A 6000-nucleotide genomic window follows, 5' to 3' on the forward strand; every position below is an offset into this window, starting at 1 on the left:
ATGTTGAAATATGTTGAAAAAGTCCAAACTTTACATGGGGTGTACTTACTTTTTCACGTGACTGTATATATGTATATATATATATTCCAGTTGAAAAGGTAATTCTGTCTTAATCTAAAATCTGAAGTGTGAAGATCCTTTGAAAGACATTGAGCCACCCACTGCAAACTTGTAGTGTCAGTTGCCACACTGTGGCCTGCAGCTTCGTGTGTGTGTGTGTGTGTGTGTGTGTGTGTGTGTGTGTGTGTGTGTGTGTGTGTGTGTGTGTACATATTAAAGCATGCAAGTAAAATTGAAAAACATTCATTACTAGAACGGCAATCGATGGAGAGCATACCTCTGCCAAGCTGAAAAGTTTATGTTTTGTATCCCACTGATCGGCCACATCTGAATCCAGATCTGAACCAAAGTCTAATCGGCTTGTTCGTGTCAGACCCCCAACCTGTCCACCAAGTTTCGTCCAAATCCGTTCACACGTTTTGCGATATCCTGCTACATATCGTTTTTTTGCCCGATCTCTCAATGGTGTAGAATCACTTTAAATAATTCTCGGATCCAGATGTGGATCTTCCCCAAAATCGAATTGTTACGTTCTTGTCACATACCCAACCGCTTCACCAAATTTCGTTCAAATCTGTCCACAACTTTATGATATCCTGTTCACAGACAAACAGACAGGGGTGAAAACATAACATCCCACCTTCGGTGTCGGAGGTAAACAGAGAGATACAAGTAATTGCAGTAATAGCGTTTGTGAGGGTTAAAATCCTTCCTTGGCACACCTGTACTCTTATCGTCCTCCAAGGCCTTCATCCGTAGCTTGATGGAGTACTGACTGCTCTCCCCTCTGGGCTGGCTCCCCTGCCTCACACCTTGCTCAACTTGACGCCGTGGAAAACAAGACCTTCTAGATTGTTGAAATTTACCATCCTGATGCCGATGGGCCTATCACTTGACGATCGCAGACAGGTCGGTGGTCTCTCTGTCTTCGACCACGTCCTTTCTGGTTTTGCATCCGATCTTTGTGTGTTTTGTCTTCTCCCTGAACCCCCAGGTGTATGCAGGGTACACACTATCCACCTCCAACCACCTTCTGGTGAAACGATACTTAAATCCAGGATCTCTGCTCACCTCCACTCATTGATTCCCTCCTCATTTCTTTCCTGCATGTGGATTCAACTTCCACATTCCTTTCAATGTCAACTTCCATATTCCCCATCCAAACCCATCTCCTTCCACATTCCTTTCAATGTCAACTTCCATATTCCCCATCCAAACCCATCTCCTTCCACATTCCTTTCAATGTCAACTTCCATATTCCCCCATCCAAACCCATCTCCTTCCACATTCCTTTCAATGTCAACTTCCATATTCCCCCATCCAAACCCATCTCCTTCCACATTCCTTTCAATGTCAACTTCCATATTCCCCCATCCAAAACCATGATCTGTCTACCCTCCTTAACCGCCCCCCACCCCAAACCCATCTCCTTCCACATTTCCAGGTTTTCCTTCCTGAGAGTTTCCTTCTGTATCCATCTTTTCCACCCCATGCATCCTCCCTTCCTCCTCATTCCTCCCTACATCCCATTGTTTGTCCAAGTGTCCCTCTATTTTATCCTACAACACCGTTAGTGTTTCCCCGCTCTACGTGCTGTTGTTTTGATGTTGCATCCTGATCCGTTCGGTGTTCTTGCTCTTCAACGAGCCTCGACTTTGTATCCCAACAAACAAACGAGGGAGGTGGTGTGCACGATAATGAAAATGTTAATACAAGCAATTCTGGAATAACTGAATACATTTTCCATGGACTGTTCAGAATGCAGAGGAAGACCTTTGTGAATTCGAGATCGGGAATGTTACTAAATGTCCAACAGAACGGTTGTTCCCTCAAGTATTGGAAGAAGATATGTCAACTTCTGAACACACTCTTCCAACCTTGGGAGAACCTTCAAAATGCATGAGCTGAAATTGAAAAGAAGAATCTACATAGTAATAAAACAGGGAAGATGATGACAGCAGAAAGTTCCGTGTGCCAGGGACCATATTCCGCACGGCTCATCCAAGCTAATATTTGCGCAGCTGTCCATTCGGAGGAGTCCCACCCGGACCGTTGTACAATTCAGCTGGAAATTTTCCTCGGGGAGAGAAATCCAACGTGCGCATGCGCAGTGCACATCGAAAATCCGAGCCTGCTGTGTTTCGTTTAGACTGTGGTGTGGTCAGGAGCCGTGCGGCCTGGGGGGCCGTGCTGGAATACGGTTCTGGAGGGCACTTTGAGCTGGACATTCTGATAATAAATCATTTTTGGTGTTCGAGAGGTTCCTCTTTACTCATGAAAAACATTAATTGTGGAGGAAACATTATAGTTTTTTTTGTTCATGATCTAAGGCTTGTAGTGGAGCTGCCACACACACACACACACACACGCACGCACGCACACACACACACACACGAATACACAAGACTGTTAGATGAAACAAACACAGCCACTGAGCTTGGAGGAAGTTCCGTCACTTCCTGAGGCACTCTGGGTACCAGTGACGTCACAACAATGGCGTGCCGCCTTTCTCACCACACTCAGTGGGCATTGCCGAAAGAGGAATTTCCTCCTTCCCATGGATTCCAATCAAAGGGGATTTTCCCTGCTCCTAATATTTTAAATACTGAATGTGAAGCACGGAAGCAACTCGCACTATTTTTGGAAGTTTTTCGAATGAATCGGATGTGGGGTTCGAACTGTGGACTTCGCAGTCTCGGAGCAGATGGTCCAACTATTTATATGACATGTGATGTCATCATCGTCTCGTCAGATTTTGAGAAGCTCCTTGCACTAACGAGAGACCACAGGGTGTTTTATATTTAGGGTGATACATGCCAGGCCAGGTGTTGTCTCACCTGTGGTTAGACATGTGTAAAACCACTTTAACCACCTGTTTCTTTCATCAGTTTATGGGTCCATACTTCATAGTGCACAGGTTCCTGGAGCACCTGTTTCTCGCATCTCGTGGAAACTGGAACAAATCAACATTTTATCGTTTACCTTGTTAGATCACCTGGAACAAAAATTGCTCAGGTGAGGTATTGGCATTGCACGGTGTCCGTCAGTTGGTCAGGCAGTGAGTTTGTCAACACTCGGATCTTCTTCTCCGAAACTACACATGCGCTTTTGATGAAACTTGACCACAACCTTCATCTCCCGTGATGCTAAAACTAATAATCCTGTTTTCACCAAACTTTGTACAACTTCTGAGGACCAAAGCATCCTGATGCCTTGCAACTCCCATAAACGTTGCATATTAAGTAGGTCCATTTTAAGGTCAAAGATCATGACGATTCCAATGCGCTACTTTTGATTTCCCAATGTTAGATGTATCTTGGTTGGAATAATCTCTGATGATGCTTTCACAAGTTTGTTCACACCATTAGCTTGTTTACATATTTTGTGCATCACCGCTTACCAGTGGTTTTCTGGTTTACCAGGTGAGCCCAGGGGTATTGCAGCGATTTTTATTTTGCAAAAGTTTTTTTTATCATTAATTATTCTTTATTTCAGGAAAACAGTTTTGATTTTTAATGAATCATTTTACATCGTTTTGCAAATGACAGTATATACATATATATAAGTTCAAAACACACCTGGTCACAAGTGTGCCGCGCTGACCGGGTCCTCAGTCGAGGTCCTCAGCATCACCCCGTTTCGGCCCTTCAACCTCGATACGGTCAGCTAAGGTGGGCCAGCAGGGGCACGTACACATCCACATGCAGCAACTGCACCTGGATGCGTACATACCCCCACCCCCAGCCAGGGCGAACAACAACAACACCTCCACATCAAGAATCCACAGCACCAAACAAACATGGTGGAACACTCAAACACCCACCTTTATACCCTTCACCACTCACCAACAAAACACACCAGATCATTCATACACACACATACACATCCATACACACCCATACACACACATACACACACATACACACAGAACACCAACCAAACAACCACCTACACTTACATCATACACCACTCAACACACAAAAACACACACTCATGCAAAAATTAAATCATGCAAAAACACACACCCTCACCCACTCACTCATATATACAAAATAAGAAATAATAATGGTAACAAAAAAACAACAAAAAAAACACACACACAACCAACCGACACCGTTCGACGTGCCTCCATAAATTCCTCCATATCCAAAATGAGCCTTTCAAGGCAACCTGGGCCACCTTGTCACACATCCTCCTTCTTTCTGTCCCACACACTCCCAGCCTAGCAAGAAAGGCAGAAAAGGAATTGCCAATATACCCTCTACACCCCACCTCAAATGGCTGACACGAAACGCGCCAACCCTTCTCCCGGCACTCTGCCGCCAGCTCACTGTACTTTCCTCTCTTCCTCTCGTGAACCTCCTCCATGTTCTCTTCCCAAGGTACCGACAACTCCCCTAAGATGACCTGTCTTGTTGCACTTGACCAAATGACAATGTCAGGCCGCAACCTTGTCACACAGGTCTCCTCTGGGAATACCAATTGTGGCTTTAGGTCTGCCACCACCTGCCAATCACAAGCATCTGACAGCCCTCTTGCTTTCCACCTCCTCCTCTTTCCACCTCTTACCACTTGGCCCTCTTTTACAAACCACACCTCTCCCCCATCAGTCTCCTTCTCCACTCTTCTCTATCTCGATCTCAGCACCTCTTGTTGCACCATCTGCACCACCACCGCCAGCACCTGATCATGTCGCCACCTGTATCTTCCTGCTGCCAATGCTACTGAACATGCACTCAGTGCATGTGCACCGTTCCCACACCTCCACACAAATAACATCTCTCCTCCTGCAACAACCCCCACAATCACAAGTTTACTGGTGACGGAAGCACATCATACGTTGCCCGCAACAGGAAATTCAACAATATTGGCTCCCTCCTCCAAATCTCTTGCCACTTCGATATCCTCACCCGCAAACCTTCCCACTTAGTCCAAGCACCTTGCTGTGCCTGACCGACTGCTTTCACATATCTCCCCATCTCTTCCTTTCTTCTCACCTCCCTCTCAACCATCTTCCTCCTCTCTTTCACACATGCCTTTCCCCATCGCTCATGCTTCATCCACCCCAAGCCATGCTTCCCATGCTGTACCATCCCCATGATCTCCTCCTGTTGCAACCGCTCTTCCATCTCGTCCACCTCTGCTCTTGCATTCCACTTCCGACTTCCCTTCTTCTCTGGGAGAGCATTCATTACCACTGCATCACTTGAAACCCGCAACATCATGAACTCCCGCACCCTCACCACCTTAAACTCCTCTGTTAATGATGTCAAGGGAAACTGGAGTTTTCCACCCTGACCACAAAAGGCAATGTTCGTCAAACAGCGTGGCACTCCCAACCACCTCCTCACAAACCCACTCACCACAACCTCCATCCTCTCTACATGCCCAATTGCAATATCATACATCATCAATGGCCACAATACTCGTGGCATCAACCCAAACTTCAAACACCATACCTTCAACTTACCTGGCAAACCACATCCACCAATCCTCTTCAAACCTCTCAAAAGCTTGTTTCTGACCTCCTCCGCTCTTCCCACCTCATTCAACTCCACTGTATACCATCTTCCCAAACTCGTCACAGGAGCCTCTACCAATGATGGAACCACCTCCCCTCCCAGCTCAAACCTGTGCATGTTATCCACCACTCCTCGTCTCACTACCACACTCCTCGACTTTCTTGCTTTAAATCCCATGCTTGCCCACCGCATCAACCTTTCCAGTCGTCCCAGTACCTTTACTGCTGCATCAGCCGGCTGTTGGACAACTGTCAGGTCATCCATGAAAGCAAACATTGCTGGCAACCTCTGACCAGGGGCTAGCTCCACTTCTTTCCCATGTCCACTCACCGCACGTATCAACAACTCCATAACCAGCACAAACAAAATCGGGGAGATGGTACATCCCATCGGGATCCCCACTTCCAACTTCTGCCAC

The sequence above is a fragment of the Myxine glutinosa genome, chromosome 9, assembly GCF_964187855.1.
Source record: "Myxine glutinosa chromosome 9, kmMyxGlut1.1, whole genome shotgun sequence".
NCBI lineage: Eukaryota > Metazoa > Chordata > Myxini > Myxiniformes > Myxinidae > Myxine > Myxine glutinosa.